Genomic DNA, 14,425 nt, shown 5'->3' with positions numbered 1-14,425 from the left:
TGGGATTTTCAATGTTAATTGAAAACCCACTAAAAAATGGCTCCAGCGCCGCCAGAACGCGGCAAACACAGCATTTAAAAAGGGGAGAAAGCCAGGAAAGGCTGCTCAGCCCCCAAACCTTAAAAAAAGTGACACTCCAAAGTAAAAAAAAAAAAGAAAAAAGACACATAGGCCAGGCGCACAGTACACTCCACCAGGTGTCCCCACCCCCACCCCATCCCGACAGCATGCACAGCAGAGGGAAAAAAGGGGGAGCAGGGAAGGGAGGATACCCAAACCCCAGGAATGCCCAGCCGTACCACCCCACCTCAGAGGAAGGGACTGTACTTACCCGTCCTTGCGACGACTCACTGGTGCATTCCAGACAGGCATACAACCGCAATGGAGGTAGCCGTCAGCCCGGTCCACTGTGAGTGAGACAACACTACAGCTCAGTCATATGCGGACCTCGGAGCAAAGCTCACTGGCCACCCCAGGAGTCATGGGGCATGTCGTGGCAGACCCAGCCTCTTTGCAAGGGTGTGCCCACGCTCGCTGGCCGAACTGAGAAGACTACAAGGATCTATAATATCCAGCCTGTCTCTCAGCCGACGGTTGTAGAAAAATAAAAATAAATAGAAAAATAAAACAAAATCCTTCTTCGGGCGTTGGGCCCAAAGGGAGCCATACGTCCTTCTCCTTTGCTAGGCAGAACGAAACTGAGGCTGCATGCTGCTAGGAGGAGGGTTATGTCCGGAGGGACCGCCCCCTGGGCGGGGCTGTTCAGCTCTGTTTTTAAAATGACATGTATATGTATCTAACATGTTCTGCCTAGTCCTCTCCTGTAAACAGGGAACATAACCCACTTTGTCATGAATGAAGAGGCTGTGTCCGTCCATGGACGACAAGAGAAATTATCTTTCCCTGGTGGCTCATTAGGTGGGGAATATTTTTAGTTTGTGCATCTCTAGTCTATGCTCATTCACTTTCCCCATTAGATGGGTGCTTTTTACCACTATTGTGGAGGAAGTTCTTAGCTGTTTCTGTCAGAAGACAGGAGATTCCCTCCTGTTTGCAACCTATGCCGGTGTTTGGCAAAGATCACAACTTTGTAGCACATTTATGCCATGCGTCATGACATCAGCCCATTAAGGATGGGACCTAACATGATGTGGGATAGGGGTAATGTATAGTGGGAGATTTAATAGAACACCAGTCTCCATGGATTCTATTTTCTATGTGGACTCTCTGCATGGTAAGTGTTATTCTTTGGGCACATTATTGAATTAGATGCCCCTATGTAGGGTGACTAAGCACAAGGTTACTGTTGTGTTATTAATCCTTTTCTATATAATGTAAAAATAAGACCCAGGAATACATGTGGGCAAAGGCTAGGATGGTTTGAACTAAATGGATTGAATTATATCACTGCATTACAGTCTGGTGTTTACTTGACTTTAATATTATATATTAAGCCTATGGAAATATTTTAAACAAATGGTACTTTTGAAGTCTCACATCCTTATTTTATGTATCTATAAACTATTGGGGCTTAACATTACTAGGTGGCCTTTACCTTATCTAGTCTGCATGCAAATGGAGTCTGTCTAGGGACTCCAAATACTCCATACTAACATCTATCCATCACGATCCAACCCACTGCTTAGATCAGGGATGAGGGCTCTTGAAAGGAATCCAAAGGCAGGTTGCTGTGATATTTTCAGGAATCTATGCACAACACATTGCCAGCCCCTTCTACCAGCAATGATATGATTTTACTGCATAGAGAAGCACATAGTCTTAAATATGGTATTTGTACAAAATACATAGGTGCATTGTCCTTTTTCATGTGCAAGGTGTAATTTTTAGCACATGCCTGACCAGAATAACATCTGTGAAGAACCTAAAGCCTAGTACATATGGGTCAAATGTCTGACGTTGACCTCTATTATCAGGTGAAATATAATATGAAAGCACTACAAATGCATTAATAGTCACCGACATTTGATTAAAGAAAAACAGGTATGAACTTGAAGACACCAAGCAATTTTTAACCATGTTATATATGTAGATTCATGTATGTTGTTTTTTCCTCAGTTAACTGCCGAAAGACCACCCCACATACATATACTGCGGTAGGACATCCCTTAAGAGCAAAATCACACAGGTGCATGATTCCTCTCTTCATCTCTGGGGCACACGGTCCCTCACAGGGTGGAAGATGGAAATATTGTGTCTCAGCAGAAACACAGATCTCTGTTTTCCTCCGGTCACATCATTCCCCCACAGTTAGAAAGCACTCCATAGGAACACACTTAGCCCTTTGATCACCCTGATGTTAACCCCTTTCCTGCCAGAGTCATTTATACAGTGACAGTGTATTTTTTTTAGCACTGATCACTTTATTGGTGTCACAGGTCCCCAAAGAGTCAGATTTGTCTGCCGCAATGTCACAGTCCCACTAAAAATCACTGGTCATTGCCATCGCTAGTAAAAACAATAAAAAATGAAAGTCCATAAATCTATCCCAACATTTGTAGACACTATAACTTTTGCGCAAACCAATATACGCTTATTGGGATTTATTTTACCAAAAAACATGTAGCAGAATACATATTGGCCTAAATTGATAAATAAATTATTATTATTTTTTACATTTTTCTATTGGATGTGTTTTATAGCAGAAAGTAAAAAAAATATATATGTTTTTTAAATTGTCAGTCAGTTTATAGCAAAGAAAATAAAACCGCAGAGGTGATCAAATACCACCAAAAGAAAACTATATTTGTGGGGAAAAAGGGACGTCAATTTTAGTTTGGGTACAGTGTCTCATGACCACGCAGTTGTATTGCAAAAAATGGCCTGGTCAGAAAGGGGGTAAAACCTTCTGGAGCTGAAGTGGTTAAATCAATGTTATATTTTTGTAATACTGTTTATTTTTTCTTTTGCCTGGACTGCTGTATTGAAAAATAATGTTTGAAAGTATAGTTCTTGTGAATACTAGCTAATGCCAGTTTTCCTGTACTGCATGGTACAGGACCTGTTTATTACACCTGACAGGTACAATTTGCAACATTTCTACCCATTTTCCCTAACACGGTTGTTTCCAAAATTCCAAGATAATAGATTGAGAGACAACTGGACTACTGAGAACAAAACAAGAATACTTTCAACTGGAATAAAATCTGAGAAGTTGAAACACAAGCTAACTTTTCCCCATCAGAGAACTCCCTGTCGCAGTCATACAAGGGAGCCCACTTTTAAGAGTTTATTTATTATTTTTTCTTTACAGAAAATGCACCAAGAAGAATGAGATTCCCCGTTTGGCTTTGCAATGACATACTAAGGGCAGATCACACAACATGGCAAAGAGATTTTTCTGTTTAAGTTCCCAGTTGATTAGACAACATCCTGACAAAACTGCAATAGTAGCTTGTGTATGAGGTCAAGCTACTGTCAGACTTCAAGTGACATATGATGCTTAGGGTTTCAGAATCAAAAGTCTGATTTGGACAAATGATATAAAGCTAAATGATAGATACACTTGCACAATCATAACATGTTTTTACTGTATAGCCTGATTCGTGCATACGTTATCCTTTAGCTGTTTTTTCCTCCAGTGAAACACATCCTTGGACAATGCAATAACTATAGAGTATATTGAAATTCCTGCAGGACCTAATTAGCTCTCCCCCACAACACCTGCTTGTTTTAACCTCTTATTTACGGCAACCTGTCCCATAATGTTAAATCAAGAGAGAAAAGCTTAATAGGTCTCCAGGTTCCAGTCTGGATGCTGTACTTTCTGTAGCACACAAGGAGGGAAAACAACAATAGGGATTCATCAGTGATTTTTCTTCCTTAAACTACCAGTGTCTCATGAGATTTCATTTACAGATGGCTCCCTTCACAGCCTGTATTAATTACCCTTGTGCTTCTATTACACAACTTACTTTTAAAAGGGCAATTACAAGCTTGCAGCCTTGTTACACTAAGAATACAAGTAATAAATCTAATGATGAATTTACTTATGGCACTTTTTTTTTGTAAGTAATTTTCGGAGCAAGTAAGCTGTCTTCCTACATTCCCCTTTGGAAGTCTCACTGCAGCCTTGAACGTTTGGGACTTATTACATTGTCTGGATAATACTAACTGTGAGAATAGGCTGTCAGTTACTAAAATCTGGTAAGGCTACGCTATCCAGCAGACCTTTCAGATTCACACTCACCTTCTGACCTGACAAACAGCATCATTCCATCTCTCACTGTTTTACTCCTTTAAACCTTGTCACTTATTTTCTCTCCTCGTTTTATGCAGCTTAGGGACTGCTATCTATCTGTCTCTCCAGAAAGCATTTTTTTTATGTGCTCAAATATCAACAACTTTCTGTTTTCACACTTCTTACTGTCACATTTGTATTCCTCAGTCATCATATGGTTAGTGCTGTGTTTCAAGGACTTTACAGAGGAAAAAAAATTTGGCAGCAAATACTTATGATGGCAGTTAAAGTTAATCTCAAATAACAATGTCTGTGGATTATATAGGTTTTCACTAAAAGATTATTTTCAAGGGCTTACTAGTAAAGATAAGCCTTGTTTTGTTTACTGGATATAACTTTTAAAGCCTACCAAGCAATTCTATGTCATCTCTTGGGAACAAAAAAGCCTTAAGTATAAAATATCTTAATGGCGTAGCTGTGGAAGTACTGCTTTAGGCAGAGGTGTTACTAAAAGCTACAGGACCCTTGTGCAAAATTTTAACTGGGGCATCTTACATCTTCTATAACATATTATCATATCAAAAACCATTGACAGTCTTGTTCTAGCCTTGAGGTGTTACGTTTTTATAATACTGGGTAAAATTGCACTTTTATTCAATCCAATGGTTACACTACTAGAGGCTCAAACAGCAGGTAACATAACAGATACAGAAAATAGGGATGTGAATGGAAAATGAATACTTCTTTAGTCTGTATAGAGCATAACAAGAATGCATACATTATACAATTTGACCCCTGGACATCAAGGGTCCAGGCAGGTATCCAATATGCACACCTTGAGCTCTAGATTGGCAGATAATCCTTTTTCCTGCTGTGCAGTGACATAGGAACAGGTACTACAAAAAGAGATGTCTATTTTAGAAGAACAACTGACAACTACATGGTACTGGGGCGAAATATGATTGAGTTGCATCTTATAACTTTTTATTGGCTAAACCCTTGGGATGACAATCTATTCTAAAATGGGGAACCATACATAATAGCTCTACTAAAGTCTCAAGCAACAGACTACAGCAAGAAGAAATAATGTAAAGACAAGTGAATTTCCTTTTATTTTATGTGCACTCTGCATAGGGTAGCTACAGCAGAGTGGTACCTATGCTTAAGCCTTAAACACCAAGGACTTGTGGAGAACATAATTCTCTCTACCCATGTACCTCTGTATTAACCCAGTGAGAGTTTTTAAACAGTTGTAGCTACAGTACTTATAACCTCAGAGGTAATGTGAAAGCACCCACCTTTAGTATGTAAGAAACCTAATAGCAACACAGACAGTGAGTCATGACTTTCAAGTAAATTACATTAAAATAATTTGATTCTAGTTCTAGTGGAAGAAATTAATCATCCATCTTCCATCAAGGATACAATTTTGTTATTAGCTTTCTCTCTCTCTCTCATACACATATACATATACATTATACATGTATAATCAAGTAGTTGCCACTGCACACATGTACACATATCTGAGAGAAAATGGGTCCTGGTACTCAGCAAAGCCTGATGTATATATAATTCAAAAAATAAGTTTGCACACACAGGCAATAGGCATGCTACAGATATATATCCCTTTATAGAGAGATCTGGGTTAAAAACATCTCTTCTCTGTACTTAAAAGCATTCAAAATACCAAGATCGGCTTTTTTGAATGCTTTTATTTTTTGAAAAGGGCATCGATGACATCTGGGTAAACCGGACATGATGTTAGTTTATCGCTTCCGGGTTACTGCTATGGAGACCCAATCAAAGCCAATCCCAGCTTTTGTAGGCTGGGTGCCAGGAGGGACGAGAGAGCTTGAACAAGCTACGGAAGGTGGTAGGAGGGGAGATGACCTCTCCCACTGCTTGTAACAGCAAGCAAACAGTTAGTTAGCCGCTCCATTTTCTCTTACAAGTGAACCAACCGCTGGCTCTAAAACCACAGGCATCATGCTAGTCCAGCGACTTGAAGTCAGTATGTCTATTGGTGGCAAGTGAATATATACGAGTATACAGTATATGCTTTTTTTTACATATTTAGACAAACACATCCATAAAATCACATTCATAAAATTGTAATGCTAAAGGTGAAATTTTCACACTGACCAGCACAAACATGGGTTCAAGTGACTGGAAGTCAATATTTTGCCAACACTCTCTTAAACATCAGGAACTACTTGAAATTACAAAGGAATATACTAAAGCTTAGCTTCAGGTTGGTATCAGGCTCAAAGTCACAAGACTGATTCAAAAGGATCAATAAACATATAAATGTTTAGTGTTACTATGGATTAGAAACACAACGTATTTCAGTACACATATAAGCATAGGTCAGATATATTGATCTTCCTGCATGTACATCAGTCTTCACTGGAAAATATTTAGCAACATACCTATTGTTTCAAGGGACAGCTGGATCAGTCTTTGGTATATAAATGGTTTCAGTCTTTTATGCATAACAAAAGCTACTAAATGATACCTTGGACATGGTTGCCATAAGTAAAAGCTAAATGGCATTTAGCCAGTTCAATTATGGTAACATTGCTTTCTACCACTTCGAGGGGAATTTAGCACTGTGCAATTTAAGAGAGGAAACAGATTAGTTCCATAGACATTTACTTAGCAGACTGTTCTCTATTATTTTGGTGTATCTCTTGTTTTATAATTATTTTAGGTGTTTAAAATAACAGGATGTCCACAAATGCTGAAAATATTGTGTGGTGTGTAGAAGAACATAGAGCAGAAGAATCATCAAAAAAGATTCTACTCTTTTCAGCAAAAACAAAAACATGAAGCTACAATGGGATATGATCAAGAAAACTGTATTATGATACTGGAGAATGGTAAAATATAGAGTGGTGTGACCAATTTGTCTGTGGCAACATGCAAATGTAGCATCAGAGGTTGGTGCACAAGGCATCCATGGATATATCTTACATTTATAATTAGAAAGAAAGAACCCTGATGTCTATCGCAAAAAATAAATAAATAGATTAAATAAATAAATAAATACATATCAAATAATGTCTATGACAAGAACCTGCACTTACATTGTGTCAAAAAAATTGATTTTGTGTGGCAGTAGAAAAATTGTGTGTTTTTTCTTTTCATGGTAAACATTAGGTCTCTTAATGCCAACTACCTTGTTCTGAAATCAAAATGGGAGAGGGCCCTGTCTACAAATAGACAAGTATGCCTAAATAGGCGTCCAGTTAGTGCAGAGCCAACTGCACACATTAAAATATGTTTAGGAGTGTGAAATATGAAGAAATTCGATTTTCACACAATTTCTTCACTGTGAAATGACTTTATGGAGAATTGGTGAACAGCAATCAAACAAAAGGTTTCTATTTCAACAAGACATCTAGAAAAACAGATTCTATAAAAAACACTGCAATATATTTGCATGTGTGCCTTTCATGTGTGGTAATGCATTGTTCTGGTAATGAATTACTAAGTTCGTTGAGATGGTGTACTTAATGAGATGGTGTACGTAACAAAATTCTGGTTTGCTAGGTAGCTTTCCTTTTAGTGTTAGTCTGTCAATGACAGTACAGTATTGAGAAAAGCTATTTTGTAAACTGCTACAATATTCATGAGAATACAGTTATTCTGACAGCATGGATGCCTCTTTAAACCATGTGAAGTCATCATTAATTATCATGTTCTGGAGTTAAAATTTGATTTTGTCTTTTGCTCTGTGGTATTATTGCCTATGATGATAACCCAAATTGTGTAACAATACAAATTCTGTGTCTGCCTGCAACAGTGCATTCTTCATGTGCAAGGCTTCTAAAATATCCCTTTCATGGATATAATAAGGATTACAGAAGTGACATATTTATGACAAAGAAACATATGACTGCATAAAATCTGCTGAGACAGAGATTCTTTTAATCTGACTATAAAGCTGCATTTAGCCATCACAGTATAGCTGCAGGTAATCATGGTAAGTGCTCACAATAATGAATTCACAATCGCATGATGGACACCTGTGTAGTTTAGAACTGAGAAGTCTCATTAGATAATCTATGAGCTCATTGCATAAATGTAAATCACGCTGTAGTGGCGGTACTTTATGGCATCAAATATTTCAGATGACTATCCTACATCATAAATCAACAGATTTAAATAAGAATATTACCTTCTTTCATCTCTTTCACCCTCAATCTTACTGAACATTGCTTCTAAAATATGAACAACAATGTTATGTTAATCAATCTAGTAGTCAATGCTGCAGTGATTTATGGTGAAAAGAGAGGTCATTACTGTTTTTTCGAAGACACAATAAAAGACAAAAATGTGTAAATTGCAAAGAGTAATTTTACAATGGCTGTCCAGTACATTTACTCTGTAAATCTATATGTAAAGAAAAGAATACTGTGAAGAATGTACTCATATGTTTATTAAAGTAGAATTATGTAATGTAAATTATTGTCTCATAAAGCATGTACATATTTACTATATGACATATAGTCATGGTTATGTGAAAGTACAAAAGCTTTGCAAAAGTTATAAAAAGCCAGTCAGAATAGCTTATTGATTTGACACCTGAACCCTGGATTGTAACTATTGATTTTTTTTGTGTTGCCATGTGTGATACATTCTAAAATTCAATAAATGATAACCATTTTTTTTCTAATCTATCGATATAGTCTTCTTGCATGTGTCCAGTTAAAATGTAGTTTATCCAGCTTAGCTGCATCTCCTACTCTGTCAAGTTCAAACAGTTACATATTTACACTGAGTCAGAGAATGGTATATGGCATTAAACAAGTTTTAAGTATCATAGTGCAGCACAATATGAGACCTCAAAGGGTTTCAGATGTATCTTTTCAAAAAAACACAATTCAATAAACAACTGAACAATCAGTTTATGCCATAAAGCCGAACTACTTCACCTCATGAAACCCCCTTCAAATTATGCTGCAACATTGCAGTTCATTACTGTACAAATGTTGAAATGCACTAACGTGCATTGCATTGAGGCAGATCAGTCATTTAGAACTGACTCCCTACTCATGGCAAAAGAAGAATGCACTGCAGTGAAGTGCAAGTCTATAGTGTACTTTTGCATTTTGATAAAATTCAAAATAAATGCTGTTTTATCATGTGTTACTGCAACTCATAGATGTGGTATCAGCCTAAAATGTAAATGTAAAAACAAAAAGTAGCAGAGACCACTGCCTAAGTGTGGAATTTATTAAAACATATTCATGAAATGAAAAACAATAAATATGCACAAATCTTCAGCAGGTGGCAACCTTCTAGGTGGTCAATGCTGAGCAAGCTCATCTGGGTGGATGTGATGTAAGATGCTGGAAACAAGGATGTTAACCAGAAAAACACCAGGCAGAGCAAACAGGGACAGCAGACTGTCTGTGTATATCACATGGATGAGAACCACAGTGGACAGCAAATAAGTGTTGGAGGCCCACAAGCTGGCCATGATGATGTCATGTGATGTAAATGGGCTTGGTCATGAATTTCAGGGCATGGCCCCTTTTTTCAAACCTCAAGCACCTTTCATCACATCCACTCGGAGAGGAATGCATTTTTATTAATATTTTTTTTTACTAGTAATGGTGGCGATCAGTGATTTTTTTTTCGGTACTGCGACATAATGGTGGACACTTCGGTCACTTTTGACACATTTTTGGGACCATTGGCATTTTTATAGCGATTAGTGCTATAAAAATTCATTGGATTACTATAAAAATGCCACTGGCAGTGAAGGGGTTAACACTAGGGGGCGGGGAAGGGGTTAAGTATGTTCCCTGGGTGTGTTCTAACTGTAGGGGGGGTGGCCTCACTAGGGGAAATTACCGATCTTCTGTTCATACATTGTATGAACAGAAGATCATCATTTCTCCCCCTGACAGGACCGGGAGCTGTGTGTTTACACACACAGCTCCCAGTCCCCGCTCTGTAACGAGCGATCAAGCTGGGCATGCGCACAGGAGTCGGGGGCGAGCAGGGGTTGCGCCCCTAGTGGCCTGCGCGAGAGCCGACGTACAGCTACAGGCTCTCGCGCAGGGGAGCCGACCTTCCACCGTAAAATGATGGCGGCAGGTCGGCAAGTAGTTAACAGGTATACCCACAATTGATCCAGTTTTTCCTGCAATGGGGATTTTTTTTATTCATGATCCCCCAGGAGGCATTCAGATATTCCCTGAATCAACAAACTCTGGTGTTATTACCTCTAAATGTTAATATCTGGTTATTAGTGTTATCACATGTGATATTTGTGTTTTTATTGGAAAAATTGCATGCTTTAAAAATGTTGGCAATAAAATATCAACATTTAGGTAAATACCCACAAGTTTCCACTCATTTCTGGGGACAACCCAAAATATGGGATTTTCAATGATAATGGTAAACAGGAAAACAAGAGGGTGATTGTCGTTAATGGGGGCACAGGCAAACATAAAAACCTGTAGGTGTTCTCATCCCTCTCCACTCTGTACAAAACTAAAAAAAAAATGTGCCTTTAGTTATGCTTTAAGCTCTATTCACTATTAAACACAAAAAAGAAAAACATATTTGTTATTTGAAAAAAGAGATAAAGCAATGTAAACATAGAAACTACATGTATGTGTCAGATATGACAAAACATAAATATTTACTACATTTGTCAAATAAGGCTAGTTGTTTGTATATTTTCTATTGAGATAAATGCCTTATTAAACAGGGCAACTATGGGAAGTTTGTGAGAATGTGGGGACCTTGGCTGGGGGCGGTGGGGTGCCCGCTGTAGGGGCCTGGCGGTGATATCTGCCCTGGGCCTTTAAGGCCCTATCTCCCGCTCTTCTATTGCTCTCCCCTGGTCTATTTGCCCTGTTTTTTTGTTCCTTATTTATATTATCTCCAGGCCTTGGAATGGCCCCATTTTTTTTTCTTTATTTACAATCTAAGACCGCACTGCACCCCCTCGTGTGGACTATCTCTATCCTCTTCTAGGCAACCACAACGAAAGCACTCTTATTAAGGATTGGGTAGGGGGGGGTAGGGGGGGGGGTAGGGGGGGGGGGGGGGGTGGGAGGGGGGAAGGGGGGTAGGGGAGGATAGCATAAAGGAGAAATAGTAGCAGGATGGTATTCCTCGTTGTGTTAAGTTATTTGTGCATCTCAATTTTTTCTGCTACTTTGTTACCTGCTTTGTTAACCGTTGGATAAAGAAATTCAAATAAAAAAGTAATTAATAAAAAAAAAAAGAAAGCTCCAGATGCATACTAGCAATCGCGTGTGTTGTGTGCCTTAGGAGTTTATTTGTAATCTCCATTAACAACTGTAAATAGATGTTTTTATATATATATATATAGTCGCATAAGAGATTGGGTTTGGTTTTTACTGGTTTGATATAGGTAGATATACAAAGAAAATGGGAATTAATTGACTTACCAGTTCCTTTTGAACTGCAGGAATGTTAGGTGTGTGTGATATAGGAGACTCTCTGCTTTTAGCCGTCGTAAACTCATCTAAATTAAATACTTTATCGCAGGCTATATGGGGCAGAGGTAATTATCTAGATCAGGTCTTTTGGATCCCCTTTGTTAGCTAACCTTTTTATTCACTTCAAAGGATATGTTTGATATGCAGAGAATATTGACATCTGTTCAGGAATGGACAATTTGACCAGGATATGACCTTGCATAACTAATGCCCCATTCAAGGAAAGGTGATGACCTGGCCTAATGATTTTTATCCCCAAGAGAGGGGGTGCTAGTGAGGGTCTGAGCTATTCTGTCCACTTTGTTCAATCCTGGATGAGTAACGCCTGGAGAGGTGTAAGATAGTACCACCAATTGGGATGGCCCGATGCAAGTCTATGAGAGATAGGTCTTTATTAGTTTACGTTTTAAACATAGATGGTAGAGGAGAAAGGACCCAACCCCTACAGGGGGTCCCATAGAATGCAACTGGTAAATATATATGTATACATGCTTGTCCTATTTCTATTGTCTGTCTTGCTGTTTGTGGATTATTGTTTTGAGTATTATACTCTGTATTCCTTCATTTAACCTATGATTTTTTTTCTTTGTACTATAAATAGATTGCTGTGTATTTGTTTAGGCCTCTTTATTATTTACCAATAGATTTTTGTTATTGTGTTAAAGCTTTCACTCATGGTCAAAGAACTCTTATTAACCCAAATCATATCTGAGAGATATTAAATCTAAAACTATAACTTTCGGGTAACAGGTGCTTCTCGATCATCTGACCGCTGTGACAGCCAATCACAGTGGTCCAATGACTTGAATGCCCGCCTCCGCCTCCCGTCTTTTAGAACCCATAAAGGGCTAGGAGGTGTTTGGTGGGAAGGGTTTAAAAAACAAAATGAAACAATCAAAACAGTCACTATCTCCAAAACACCACAAATAAATAATGACTACTTTTTGGAAGATAGACAGACCAAGGTATTTAGTAAGAGGCATGGAGAGTTTTCTGAATTTGTAATTTTTTTGCACAATTGTGGCCATTAACTGACAATTGTGTGGTGCTGCAATGCTTTACCCAAATAACATTTATGTCTCTTTTTCCCGCAAATATAGCTTTCTTTTGGTGGTATTTAATCACCACAACGTTATTTTTGAATTTTTAACGCTGTAAACAAAAAAAAAGACAGACAATCAGAAAGTGAAAAAATACTGTTGTTTTTTTCACTTTCTGCTATAAAACATAGCCAATATAAAAAAAAAAAATGTCTTCATCAATTTAGGCCAATATGTATTCTGCTACATATTTTTGGGTAAAAAAAAATCCCAATAAGCGTATATTGATTGGTTTAAACAAAAGTTATAGCATCTACAAACTATAGGATATTTTTATGGAAATGTTATGTATTTTTTATTGTTTGCCGTTAATGACGGCTATCAGCAACTTACAGCGGGACTTCAATATTGCGGCGGACAGTCGGGACACTAATTGACACTTTTTGGGGACCAGTGACACTAATACAGTGATCAGTGCTAAAAAATATGCACTCTGTATTAATGACACTGGCTGGGAAGGGGTTAACAACTTGGGTTATCAAAGGGTTAAATGTGTTCCTAGTTGGTGTTTTACTAAACTGTGTGTGGTGCTTGTACTAGGGGAATGCATATATATGTATTCCTGATTTGCATGAACACAGGATCAATGCCCCCCTGTTGACAGAATGACAATCTATCTTGTTTACATAGGCAAACTGCCATTCTGCCTGTGCAACGAACAATCATCCGGTGCACGGTGCACATCAAGTCCCTGCAGATCAGCTTCCACTGCGCACCCCAAACTGCAAGTGCTGGATCATGTACTAGGTACAGTACATGATACAGCCCAGAGGAGACCTTCGGAGGAAGCTTTGTATTCACTTCACTTATAGAATACAACGCTTCCTCTGAATGACTGAGCAGCTCTCAGCCTATTTTGCTACACTGTATATAGCTGAGGCTGAAGTAAGTTTGGTACAAACTATTTAATATAAATATAACCTGGAGATCAGTTTTAATTCTCTGTGAATAGGTTTTGGTTCAGATTTTTGTTCTAATGCTATATTTATCTAATTACTCCAGATATGACTTGGGTTGTTGAGCTGCACTGAGTATTTTTAAAGAATTGGTGTACAAGGTGAAAAATCACGATTCGATCCAATAAAAAAATTGCTAACCAAATAAATTTTTACACACTAAGGGCCAGATCCTCAAAAACTCGGCGCAACGTAATTTTTGGCATTTAAGTTACACCGCCGCAAAATCTCTACCTAAGTGCCCGATCCACAAAGCACTTACCTAGAAATTTTGAGCGGTGTAACTTAAATCCGTCTGGCGCAAGGTGTTCCTCTTCAACTGGGGGCGATTCCCATTTAAATTAGGCACGCTCCCGCGCCGGACGTACTGCGCATGCTCGTGACGTCATTTTCCCGACGTGCATAGCGCGAAATTACGTTACGCCGAGCTTTGTGGATCGCGACGGGTCAATAAAGTTGCGTCGGGAAAAAAAAGATACGGTGGAAAAAAAAATTCAAAACAAAAAAAAAATCGCGTTGCTGGACAGAAGGGTCTGCTTTTACATGGTGTAAACAGTTTACACTTTGTAAAAGCAGCCCTAATTTTGCGTTTGCAAACTAAAACTTACGGAGAAAAAATGAAGCGTAATGCCCCGTACACACCATCACTTTATGTGATGAAAAAAAATGACATTTTTAAAAACG

At 38.4% G+C, this 14,425-nt stretch overlaps 1 protein-coding gene across 1 annotated transcript in view; it reads right to left on the bottom strand.

Annotated features, from left to right (window-relative positions):
* The window catches only part of GALNTL6 (polypeptide N-acetylgalactosaminyltransferase like 6), a 1,588,031-nt gene that overhangs the window by 661,183 nt on the left and 912,423 nt on the right, over positions 1-14,425 (bottom strand). The window lies entirely within an intron of this gene.

This window comes from Rana temporaria, chromosome 1 (assembly GCF_905171775.1).
Source record: "Rana temporaria chromosome 1, aRanTem1.1, whole genome shotgun sequence".
NCBI lineage: Eukaryota > Metazoa > Chordata > Amphibia > Anura > Ranidae > Rana > Rana temporaria.
Note: the sequence above shows the minus strand (reverse complement) of the source record. Positions and strands in the feature narration are given on the sequence as shown.